The sequence below is a fragment of the Pantherophis guttatus genome, chromosome 1, assembly GCF_059756535.1.
Source record: "Pantherophis guttatus breed Tessera chromosome 1, ASM5975653v1, whole genome shotgun sequence".
NCBI classification, from domain to species: Eukaryota; Metazoa; Chordata; class Lepidosauria; order Squamata; family Colubridae; genus Pantherophis; species Pantherophis guttatus.
In genome coordinates this window covers 213,337,053-213,350,367 of record NC_142063.1, presented here as the reverse complement: position 1 = coordinate 213,350,367, position 13,315 = coordinate 213,337,053, and the positions used below count along the sequence as shown (strand labels likewise).

The window sequence follows — 13,315 nt, the reverse complement described above, 5'->3', positions numbered from 1 at the left end:
CCAAACCTTTGCCCTCCACCCCCTGCCAATAGGCAAGAGAATCAAGACATGGCAATCCCAAGAGTTCGTTTTTCGTTTTCATCTTCTCTTTTTTCGGGGCTAAACTTGCGCTTAGTGCATTACTGCTTTTGCCTTGCTTCTTCAAATCTATCTCCATATTCCCCACTCCAGTGTTTTTCAACCTTAGCATCTTTTGAGATCTGTGGATTTCAACTCCCAGACTTGGATAGTCTGGGAATCTGGCGGAGAATTGTTAGAGTTGAAATTCCCAAATCTTGAAGTTGCCAAGATTGAAAAACATTGGTCTATCTATGCCATTATAGCAAATGTTTCTGAACTGAGGAAAAGAAGTGATATCTCTGAGATTTTGGCATCATCTGATACACAGGATACCAGATGGGTCTTCCTTGCTCTGACTAAGGAATTCAAGTTTTACTGCAATTTGTCTTATCAATCTTCAGCTTTGATATCATGCTCACAATACAAACCATAGCACCTCCTTGCAAGAACATGTTACAATGTGATTTAAAAGCTAATGGTTAAATTTGAGCTGGCAATTTGTTTTCTTTTGATTTAAGCTCAATTCTGTCACAAATAAAACACACATTGTCAGAAGCAAGCACTGTCGAGTTTCAGAGTTGCTTCCCAAAAATTCTCAAAAAATTATAGCTATGCTCCTTCAGAGACTGACATCACTGGCAATTATTCCTGGGACAGAAACCTTTGTACAGTCAATCAGAAAGATCAGCAGTTCGGCAGTTCAAATCCCTAGTACAGGTCTCCTGCGTGAGCAGGGGGTTGGACTAGATGACCTCCAAGGTCCCTTCCAACTCTGTAACTGTTAAATCACGCAAAGGTCTTTCTGAGGAGACATGCTGGCTGAGGAATTCTGGGAGTTGAAGTCCACAGACTTTAAAGTGGCCAAAGTTGGGGGAAAAACCCCTCTCCCCCCATGTCTAGACAGGCTAAGGAGTGTGCTAGAGGTTCAGCCTGACTGCAGGTAAACAGATTTTAATTATCTGTTTCTAGGGAATCTCTGGAAGAAGGAAACTGGACTGCGGTTTTTGATTACTGCAGTTTATAACATGCAGTTTAAAAGGACTCTTAATCTGTTGCTGGCTGCTATCTTAATCATGTCTACTCGATGTTTATTGGAAAGAGACGTATGATCTGGCTGAGTGTCTTCCGTTGGGTTCCAAGCTAGCAGTTTGAGCTTTGTACTTAAACACGGATTGAGTGGCCAGAAGTCATGGGACCAAGTTGTAGCTCTTTGTTCAGCTGCCTTTGGCAGGCACACGTGAATTGTAATTAATATTTTAACAGACTTTGGAAACTAACACGTACATCCTTTCTCATAAGTCAAAGCACACTCTGTCAGCCTCACAAATGGAAAAAAAAATGTCATCTGTAAAAAAATCTTTGCATAACTGAAAAAATGTATATTTTTTGTATACAAAATGTACATTTTTTGTATAAAGAAAAAAATCTTTGCATAACTGAACATTTACGAATACAGAATATGAATTTATTTTAACCCATTAATCAAGATCATGATAATAAAGACTATTCTTTACAATCAGTTTGTTCATAATATGCTAGTGGTTGCTTAATTCTCAATTATTTTGTAAATGGGGGCCAATCCTCTGTAGAAAGAAGTCTCTTATCTTCAAAATTGTTAGGAATTATAAGCATATGGAGCCAGTAAACAGACTATAGCATGGATCCTTCCACAAAATGGCTCCTATGACAATTCTCTGGTGACAAAATGGCTGCCTTGGGCACCTAATTTACTAGGGCTACTAGATTTGGTTGCACAAAATCAGGATAGCCACTAAATAAAATTAGTTAGCATTCTCTGTACAGATGGTCCTTGATTTATGACCGTTCATTTAGTGACCTTTGAAAATGCAACAGTATTGAAAAAAAATGACTTATGAGCGGTTTTCATACTTACAACCATTGCAACATCCCTGTGGTCATGTGATCAAACTTTGGACACTTGCCAACTGGCATGTATTTATGACAACTTGCCGGGGTCATGTGACCACTTGTAACCTTACCAGCTGGCTTTCAACCAGCAAAGTCAATGAGGAAAGCCAGATTTGCTTAACGACCACATGACTCACTTAACTGCAGTGATTTGCTTAACAACTATGGCTAAAAGAATTGTAAAATGGTGCAAATCATTAACTGCCTCACTTCAGAACAGAAATTTTAGAATCGAATGTCATAAATTGAGGACCACCTGCATAAGAGCCAGTTTGGTCTAGTAATTAAGGCACCAGGCTAGGAATTGGGAGACAATGAGTTTTAATCCGCTTTAGGCATAAAGGTAGCTGAGTGAACTTGAGCCAGTCACTCTCTCAGCTGAACTCACTTCACAGGGTTATTATGAGGAAAATAGGAGTAGTAGATATGTTTGCTGCTTTGTTTATAAAAACAATGAAGGTGGGATATAAAATACATAAATAAATAAATTTGATGCCCTCTAGCAGTTTAGATGTTTAAAAACCAGGTCTGCCTTTACTAGTAATTTACCACTCCTCTAACGACCCTCAATATTATACCTGTAATGTTATACAGTTTCCTGCCTGAGCAAGGGGTTGGACTAGAAGACCCCCAAGGTCCCTTCCAGCTGTTATTCTGTTAAAATGTATTCTGATACATAAATGATACTAAAAGCAGATCCTTTGCACTGCAGTATGCCACATCCTTCTCTTCCATTTTTCTTTTGAATTGTAATAAAATAAAATGAGGCAGGTGGCTTGGCCAAGCACCAAAGCACCCACCAGTACTATGTTGGTTCTCTCTGGGCTAATTGAAACAATGGTAGAGCAAATCGTCATGTCGATCTCCTGCTTTTGAAAACATGATTGGCTGTAGAGTTCTTCCTCTCAGGCTACTAACCAAGGGACAAAAATCCCAATGCTGTCAGCTCATGTACATGACAATCTCAAGTTATCTTTAGTTGAATTGGTGCTAAAATAGCATTTTCACCTTAAGTTTACAGCAACCAGGTGGAATTTCAAGGTGTGACATGCTATTCAACTCAAGGGCCTATGTTGTTGGCAGTCTAGAGTGGATGAATCAGCCCAGTATCTCCTGGCTATGTGTAAGTATGAGCCTATTCTTTTCACTGCCATTCTTTTTTTCTTTTTCTTTTCACCCTTCACATGGAAATGGAGAGGCGTCAAATTTCACAAGAGCATGATTGTCTGAAATGAACGTGGTTCTTGAAACCTCAACTCTGCAAGTCTAGGCAATACTGTTTAGCAGGCTCACCTGGAAGCCTAGTTTTGAAAAAGTTGTGTCATACTTCTGCAACTTTTGCATAGGTTTAGAGTTTTAAAGAAATGTTAAATGCACACTTTTTTGAGAATGAAAGCTTTCAAAGCTCTCTTTCAAAAGGCAGATTTTTCCTGGCCTGCTTAGAAAATGGATGCTACTAGTAATCTAGACCCATTTCAACCAGGTTTTAGTCATATTATGATAGTTAAGCCACACCAGTCAATTTAGCAGCTTCCTGGAGAAATCCTGCTCTGAGGATGCAACTTGGATAATTCTTTAAGACTTCTTGATGCTCTCAACCAAGCTGGTTCTCATCAACTATGGTATCCTTTTGGATTATCAAGAAGGGTTAAGATTTGGGCACTGTTACACAATTGTTCTGGGCCATGTTAAGAATGGAATATGACATGTGGGGAGGGGGAACTACTGATCGTTTACAAAACACATGTTTGGTTTTCCAAAGGTTTCTATTCTGTCCCGTGTTATTCAACATTTGCATGAATGCTGGGGAGATCATTCAGAATTTTGGAGTGAGGTATCATAAATTATCTTCCTAGTGCTATTCCCACAGGTCACTTTTTGGATCAACTAACATATTGCACAATCAAACATAGCATCTGGGCCCAACTGATCAATTTTCATGTCTGTTTTTATTGTGTCTTGCCATCTTTGCTTTGACCTTCCATGTGGGTGTTAACCATCTGTGTTAAAGTGGAAAGTGATGCAGACAGCACTCTAGGGTACTGATCATAGGAGATGGTCATACCACTGTAGGAATTTCTGTCACATTTTTTCAGTATTGGCACAACACCCATTTGCAGCAATGATACAATACTGTATCATTGCTGACAAGGTCAAGAAGAAACATACCTAATGACCAATGAAGCATGAACATCTCCATGGTGTGGTGTGTAAAAAGCACTCATTGCATTTGGAGATTGGCTAGCACTTGGTGCCACATACAGCTACTGGACATACCATTGTTTTTTATACCTTAGATTGGCATGCATCAATCGCAGAGCACTCCAATGATTTCCTTCCATTGTAACCATGCTTTGTTCACTCTCACATGCACTTCATCATTAATTGATATTATAAATATATTAATAATATCTAATTATACTGCTGCTTGCCATCTAGGTGCAAAAAAACAGTTGCTATTTTTTAATATAGCCAAACCTAGTAAGGGATCAGATGAAGGAAACTAAAGTGAAACTGAATCCAGACAATACAGAGCTGCTTTTCTTAAGAAGTAACTTGATCTAGGATTCAAAATTCAGTGTGTTTTGGATGCATGGCATTTTCCTTGGAAGAATGGGCCTAAAGTTAATTTTTTCTTGATTTTCTTCATCAGATTCTCAGATGGAGATAAAGTTGGGGAACATGTTTGCCCAATTGTAGATAAACTAATGGCTGCTGGCTAATGGATCCTGAGCTAATTAGTTTAGGCAATGGTTATCGACGCCATGGCTACATTCTCCCTCAACTACTGCAGCATACGGTGTGTACAACTATTGTTGAAAAGCATCTGGAAATAAAAACTGGTGTTAAATTCAGCCACTAGACTAATTCATACAAAATAAAGGAATCAAACAATAATTGTATTAAACAATTATTTACTGGGCACAATTTTAGATGTTGGTATTAACCTTTAAGCCCCCAAATGGCTTAGAATCCAACCCTGTGAGGGATTACCTCTCTAATTATGAACTTGCTTGGGCATTAAAATCTGAAAGAAAGGCCTGCTGAAGAAGTTTCTGTTCTCCTGGCACATGGAGAAGACTTTTTCTTGCATTCCTCTTAGGCTGCAGAATACAGTCCAGCAACACTTGTCTTTGTTCTCTACCTTCAGAAGAGCAATCAAATCATATCTCTTTGCCCAGGTTTCTAGTTGCTAATTGAAGCATTCTTTTGTTTTATGCCTTGATTTTTAATATTTCATATTTAACATTGTTCTGAGTGTTTTAAGCTTTGAGTGCTCAAATTTAATAGAAAGATAATACCGTATTTTCCGGCGTATAAGACGACTGGGCGTATAAGACGACCCCCGAATTTTCCTGTTAAAATATAGGGTTTGGGCTATACTCGCTGTATAAGACTACCCCTCTTCCAACGCACACCAAATAAAAATTAAAAAAACATCAACTGGCTCACCCACAATGTAAAAGCAGCTGTGCTAGACCCAAAATGGCCCCTGCAACAAGCAGGAACCTCACACAGCCACAAAAAGCCCCCCCCCCAAAAAACAACTTTCATACTTTACACACATACACAACACAACACAACTGGCTCACCCACAATGTAAAAGCAGCTGTGTTAGACCCAAAATGGCCCCTGAAACAAGCAGGAACCTCACACAGCCACAAAAAGCCCAAAAACCCAACTTTCACACTTTACACACACAAAATTCCACATACAGCTTTGTGAGATTTTGTGTGTTTGTGTAGTTAGAGTGAAACACTACAAAAACACACTAAATCTCAGAAAGCTGCACAAATATTATTTTATTTTATTTTATTTTATTTTTATATGAAAGCTAAATTTAAAACTTCCTAAACTTTAAATGGCTAGGTCTAAAAAAGAACAACTAAAAAAACCCCAATTAACTATTTTTTTTAAAGATCCCAAAGGGGGAAAAAACTTACCCAATAGAACAGGGGTCTCCAACCTTGGCAACTTTTAAGACTTGTAGACTTCAACTCCCAGAATTCCTCAGCCAGCTTTGTTTTGCTGGCTGAGGAATTCTGGGAGTTGAAGTCCACAACTCCCTGCCTGCTTGATTGCAGGCAGGGAGTTGCTTGCTGATGGAATGGATTCAGGCAAGCGAAACAAGGCAAGGCAAGCAAGCTGGAGGGGGGAAACTTTTTCTCTTCTCCATGGCTCTGGCGATCCCAGCTGAGTTGCCTGATTAGCAGATCGTCAGGGCTTGGATCATCAGAGCCATTTAAGGCTCATCAGAGCCTTTCGGGCTGGTCTGCCTGGTTACAGGAGAACGACACCTGGCGTATAAGATGACCCCCGACTTTTGAGAAGATTTTCATGTGTTAAAAAGTCATTTTATACGCCGGAAAATACGGTATGTAAATAATAGCTTAGGGGGTGCTATGTGTGACTGACAGTTTTAATGCTGAAAACTTTTGTTTTCCATCAACATGCTCTTTGTGTGGGGAAATTCTTACATATTTCTCACTCAGTTTGGGAACCACTCATATTTTCACCTACTTTCGTATCAATGGATCACGTTATGGGATAATAAGGTAATGGGATGCCATTGAAATTTTGGACACTTTTCAAACTTCAAGAACATGGTGTCTTAAGAGCCATGGTAGCATGATGGTTACAATATAGTACTGCAGGCTAACTCTGCCCACAGCCAGGAGTTTGATCCTCATCAGCTCTAGGTTAACTCAGTCTTCCATCCTTCTGAGGACAATGAAATAAGGACCCAGATTGTTGGGGGCAATATGCTGACTCTGTAAACCCACTTAGAAAGGGCTGTAAAGCACTATGAAGTGGTATATAAGTTTAAGTGTTATTGCTATTGCTCATTAGTTTGCAAATTGGCTGTCTTGGCTAGCATAACTCCTATTTATCACAATACAAACAGAATTATTGCCTTTCACTATTTGGGATGCTCTTTATACCCCAGATTATATTTTTTTCCCTAAAGGGACATGCTTCCAAACAAAATAATGGATTATATTTGTCTACTTCTAATTTTTTAAAGGAACATTTATGTGAGTCCCCAAATAACCCAATAAAGAATAAATACTACTTTTATTATGCATCTTCCTATATAAATTATTGTTCAAATGAATGAAAAAAAAACAGGTCGTGTTGCATGAGTGGGGATGGGGGCTGTAGCACAGGTAACAAGTTACATTTCCTACCCTTACAACTTGATGAGAAAATGTGTAAGTTCCCACCATTCATTGATTTCCTCAATGCTGAAGATAATAGGATCATTTCTTCAAAGTGATTGCTCTTATTTACTCAGGCAGTTTAGGGTTAATGCACTCCATGTTTGCAAAGCATCTAATGGCAGAGACTCTGAACTTGGTCAGTGTTCTTGTAATATAAATGAGAGGTAGATAAGCAAACATCTGGTTTTGGTGGCCTTGTAGTAGTTTAATATCAAATTAGCATGATGGCATCCATCAGCAAGTTGGGTTCAAAATAAATATGCTTCCCTGACATTTTCCAGTATGGCTACTCAGGCAAAATATTTTACCAGATATTCTTCAAATTATTAAAAAAAAACTGTTGATTATTCATGAAATATAAAATATCAGACATTTGATTTCCACACATCCATGATACATTCTATTCATTGTCTCTCAACCTAAGAAGGCCATGGCAAACTTTTGCCAAGAAAAATGCAGGGACTAATCTTTATATTCATTTTTGATTTTTTTTTATTTATATTCATTAAGAATAATGGAATGGAACTAAATCGAATCAGGTATCAAACTTAGGCTTGGAATTTGGGGAGTACTAACCAGAGGAACAGTTATCAGGATGGCTATGAGAATTGTTTGTGGAACAATACAGTAAATTCTTTGTTGTTATCTTTTAACATCTATGCCCATGTTGCTTTTAGGGTGTATATGTTGCTTAGTCACATCTTGCCAGCATAAAATCTTAGAGTTTGGAAGATAGTACTTTGGTAAAGATTTTGAATGAATATACTATTCCTTTATAGTTACAGTTAGGGTTCCCTAAGGAATATTATTTATTTAGGAATGTTATTTATTCCTTTGGGAATATTATATAGAAACTCCAGTTGAATTTGCAAATACACATTTTGGAGCAGTGACAGAAATCTTGGGGTTTGGGACAATTGAGTGCCTTTATGCTAGCATAAAACCAGCACATCTTTTTGAAAAGGCACTCAATTTTAGGGTTTGTATTTACAGGTGCACTTACACTGTATAAGCCTCTGGGTTTTTAGTTAGTTCCCATGACAACTTTTGCCTCTGAGTAGGAATTTTTTTAATGAATTCTCCCCCCACCCCATTTCCTAAAAAGCCTTGTTTTCCTTTTACCCAAACATGGCTTGACATTTTCCTACTGCAGTGCCTTGAGTGCTTATTAACTGCTGCTGCAGAAGCAAACATCTTAATCCTGTCAGGCTATTTCCTACTACAGAAATGTGCTCATGACCCATTGCTTTTGTTTTTGGTTGGCTTGCTCCTTTTGTGGCTATGACTCAGTTATATCTGACTGCCCAAAATATGTTTATTAAGTCACTTTTGAACTCTGTATATTTGCAAAAGAGAAACTTTGTTCTTGCTTCCTTGTGAGTAAACTGCCTCTACTTGGGCCAGTCATTCTCTCCCAGCCTCTTTCAGAGAGGTCATGGCAAGCCACTTCCGAAAACATTACCAAGAAAACAGCACAAACTTATCCAGGCTGTCACTAGGAGTCAAAGTCAATAAAACAAAACAAAACAAAACAAAAAAATGCTGCTACACAAACTGCAACTGCCAAGTAAAGCCTCCACAGCTTGATCCAAATATTATGCTGGATATTAGGGCTACCTGATCTGGACAGAGAATGCTTGGATGATCAGTCAGTGGCAACGGTCTGTATCTCTTGCTGCCTTCTAGCCATGTTACAGATTTTTGCAGCAAGGTTAGCAAACTTAATGATAACAAAAAAGATTAGGGTTTTCTGCCATCCCCCGCACCGCAGATGTTTTCTTCTCTTCCCCAGCCCATGAAGGAGAGAGAGTTTAGTCAACTGAGTTTAGTCAACTGAGTTTAGTCAACTGAGCTTTACTAGTATTTTCCCTTTAAGAAGAATCAAAGACATTTAAAATAAGATATTTAAAATCTATTATAATTTGCCATCCATCATGTTGGAGGCAAGTCAGGTGACCAGGAATAAGTGAGATTTGAGAGGTTCCTAATGGTCATTTCCAACTGATCTAGACAAGTCTCCCCCCTCCCTCCTGGTCCCCGGTTAGCTGTATCTGCATCATTATCATTCCGGCTCAAGGTTGACTCAGCCTTCCATCCTTCTGAGGTGGTAAAATGAGGACCTAGATTGTTGGGGGCAATATGCTATTTAGTATACTGTCTTTGGTGTAAACCGCCCAGAGTCCTCGGAGAGTGGGCGGCATAGAAATATGACTAATAAATAAATAAATAAATAAATAAATTCATGCAATGGTGCCTGAAATATAATGAACACTATTTGCTGAGGCTTGCTGGACAGTAAATGAGTAACATGCATAAATGAAACAATCAACCCCCTATGACTTCCAGATTAGTATGCAGAGGGATGGCGGAGAATGAGGACTGCAGCATGGCCTGGAAGGAAATGTTGAAGCTGCAAAGAAAGGCGGTCAGGCTGATGATGCCTGGTCTCTTTTCATTTAAACTTGCAGACTATCTAGGAAATCAACATGATAGTGAAGTTGCCCCACCCACCCAACCTAGAAGTCCTATTTTTAAACATCAGATTAGTTGCAACTTTGGCTTTTTCTAAGCTGGTGTGGCTTTAGGGAAGTTAATTACTGTATCCTTTACTTACATTATGCCTTGACTTTTGTGCCTTAATGTGAAGTTGGCCTTAAAGTATCTATGCACCTTATCTGCATATGGAAATTGCAATGGATACAAAATGTGGCAGCAGGGCTGCTTACTGGTACAAAGTCCATGCATCATATGATGGTTACATTGAAAGATCTGCAGACTGTTGCCAACTTCCTACTGTATGACCTTCAAAGCTCTAACTTAGGACTTCACTATCTGAGACATCAGCATTTTTACTATATACCTGTTACTTGGATCAGAAAAAGAAGCCGTTTCAAAGAGTTGTCAGCTGCCAGAGGCTTGGCTGTCTAGTCCGTGGCAAAGAGCCTTTTCCTCTGTGGCTGGAATGCACTCTCTATGGAGGTGCCTAGGGTCCCTTACTCCCAGAAGTTAGGAAAACAATGAAAACTTAAGCAATACACCAAACTTTGCACTGTTAGCTGAATTGATTTGGATTTTGTTAAGAGTGATTTTAAATTTCTCTTGATTTTAGTAGAATTATAATACTTGATTTTAGTACAGGTAGTCCTCGAATTACAATAGGTCATTCAGTGACCAAAGTTACACAGGCACTGAAAAAAGTGACTTATGACCGTTTTTCACTTATGACCATTGCAACAGCCTCATGGTCACGTGATCAAAATTCAGACACTTGGTAACTGACTCATATTTATGATGGTTGCAGTGTCCTGGGGTCATGTGATCTCCTTCTGTGAACTTCTGACAAGCAAAGTCAATTGGGAAGCCCAACTCACTTAACAGCCATGTTACTGAGTTAACAACCGCAGGGATTCACTTAACAAATATGACAAGAAAGGTCATAAAATGGGGCAAAATTCACTTAACAAATGTCTCACTCAGCAACAGGAATTACGGTCTTCATTGTGGTCATAAGTCAAGGACTACCTGTATTTTGTAATTAATATTGTAATGTCCCTGATTGTATGGAGCATAGGGGTTGTGCTTCTAAATCAGGATGCTCCCCTTGTCATCTGATGGGTTGAGCCTTATCAAAGACCAGGAAGGACTTAAAAATCACTGGGCTGAACACATTTCCAATTTACTCAATAGGCACTAACCCAAATGTCTTGTAGGGATTCCAGGACATCTCGGCAGACATTTAGTCCACAGAGGAGATTCCTGATGACTTCAGTTGTCGTCATTGTGACACTGTCATATTGTGATTCTCTATAAAAATAAGGAAAACAAACCAGACTGCAGAAACTACAAAGATCTCTCTGCTGTCCATTACAGGCAAGATCTTTGCCTGCATTCTCCTGAACAGACTTATCACTGCCTTGGAAAGGAACCTCCCAAAGATGCAGTATGGCTTTCAGACAGAATGGAGTACAGCAGATAGGAAGTTTGCCACAAGGCAAGTCCATGAGAAGTGCATCAAGCTATTTACTCTGTCTTCACTAACTGCATAAACGCATTTGACATGGTAAACCGGGAGGCATTCTGAATCATCCTGAGATGTTATGGATGCTCAAAGAAATTCATGAAGTTGATTCAGCTACTTCAAACATGAAATGGCATAACAGATTCTTTACAATGATGATACATCATCTGCATTTGCCATTTCCAATTAGGTAAAACAGATTGTGTCCTATTCGGTCTGCTCTTTATTTGCATGTTGTCACATGCTGTCCAGGGTCTGAAGAAGGGAGTGTACATCAGATAGTGATTGGATGGCTCTCTCTTTGACCTTTGATGCTTGAATGCACAGATGAAATGCCTCCATACAATCCTTCAAGAACCCTCTTTGTGATGACACCTGACAGACAAAGACAGTGATCTAGAGGTAATGCTGAATAAATCCTCAGATTCTGCTTGACTATCGCCTTCAAGAAAACTGAAGTACTTTACTGCCTCATGCCAAATACAAAACCCATAGAACAAAAAAATAGCTGTCGACAACTGACAAATATTAACAGCTTCAAATACTTTGAAGCATTATCTCAAGTGATGGGCCTTTTGACAAATAAATTGACTCAAGGATCAGCAAGACCAGCCAGGCACTGGGGTGGCTGTATATTAGTGTGCTCAATCAATACAACCACCATATCTCCACAAAGCTGAAAGTGTACATTGCTGTGGTTACCTTTTCTCTCCTATATGGATATAAGTCCTGGATTCTGTACTGAAGACACATCAAACAGTTGCAGAAATTTCACATGTGCACTCTCTGCTCCATTCTTGGTATTCATTGGCAAGGCCATGTCTCCATGGAGTCTTGGATCATAGGGTTTCCACCAGCATGAGTCCCTGATTATGGGAGCCTAGATGAGATAGGTGGGACACATCATAAGAATGGGACTGCCCTATGCCTGGCAAGTTGCTCTATAGTATATTGGAATTTAGGAAGAGACTTTGAGTTTGACCATGCAAGCGCTACAAAGACACTGTAAAAGAAACCCAATGTCACTATCATACCCAGTCAAGGGAAATAGAAATTGTGCCTGCTGACAGAACCCACTGGTGAGTCATGTCCTATGAAGTTTCCACCAGCTTGGAAGACAGGCGCCACCAAAAACTGATAGAAAACCTTGAGTGGTGTCACAAAATAACACCCAAAGTTACTACAACAATGAACTTCCAGTGCCCCCATTATGCTAGACTCTGTTTCCAGATTGGAAATCTGCCTCTCTCTCTCTCTCCACAGATGAACTGCACAATAGTGTGTCTTCTTTGAACCTAAAGTATTAACTTACAGGTAGTTCTTGACTTATGGCTACAATTGAGCCTGGGATGTTAGTCGCTGAGCAAAGCAATCATTAAATGAGACAGCACGTGACTGCTTTGCTGACTGATCAGAATCCGAGCACTCCCAACTGGTCGTTAAGTGATCTTCTGAATAATTAAGCAGATGAAGCAAAAGAGTTGCCTAGTGAAGATAGCTCTTTCAGAGTGAAAGCAGTGCCTGCCAGAGATTCAGCTCCTTGTGAGGCTGAAATCCTCTGGGATGCAGCAACAGCTTGCAACCTTCCCTACCAGCTTCTCCAGTGATTTGAGAAGTCAGCAGAGAAGATTGCAAATAGTGACCATATGATTGCAGTGACCTTGGCAACCAGTCGTTAATATGAACAGGTAGCCAACCACCCATATCATGATCATGTGACCATGGGGGTGGTGCAACATTTTGATACAACTTTCCAAGGTCATTATAATTTTGGATCATCATTAAAGTTGAAGAGTACCTCTATACATTATAATTTCTCTAAGCCATCTCAATTGTACAGAAAAGCACTTTACATTGAATACATGTTATATGTTGGCTAGATAAAGAAATGAAGAAAAATCCTACATAAAACAACTGTTTGTGACTCAGCACTTTCTCTACTAGACTTACATTTTAAAAAATCTTCATTCAACTGAGGTTACAACTAAATCAGATGTTGGAGAACAGCACGGGAAGCACACACAGCCTTGCAACTGAGCCTGTCCCATTCCTGCTGCAGTGCACTAATTGGTGGGTTTTAACAGAT

At 39.3% G+C, this 13,315-nt stretch overlaps 2 long non-coding RNA genes across 2 annotated transcripts in view; one reads left to right on the top strand and one right to left on the bottom strand.

Moving 5' to 3' along the window:
* The window catches only part of LOC148116765 (uncharacterized), a 41,013-nt gene that overhangs the window by 19,735 nt on the left and 7,963 nt on the right, over nucleotides 1–13,315 (bottom strand). The gene's annotated exons all lie outside the window — the stretch shown is intronic.
* Nucleotides 1,233–4,844, top strand: LOC132711073 (uncharacterized). The gene is made up of 3 exons (XR_009621852.2): nucleotides 1,233–1,304; nucleotides 3,004–3,112; nucleotides 4,643–4,844. It is a non-coding gene; the product is annotated as an uncharacterized LOC132711073 (long non-coding RNA).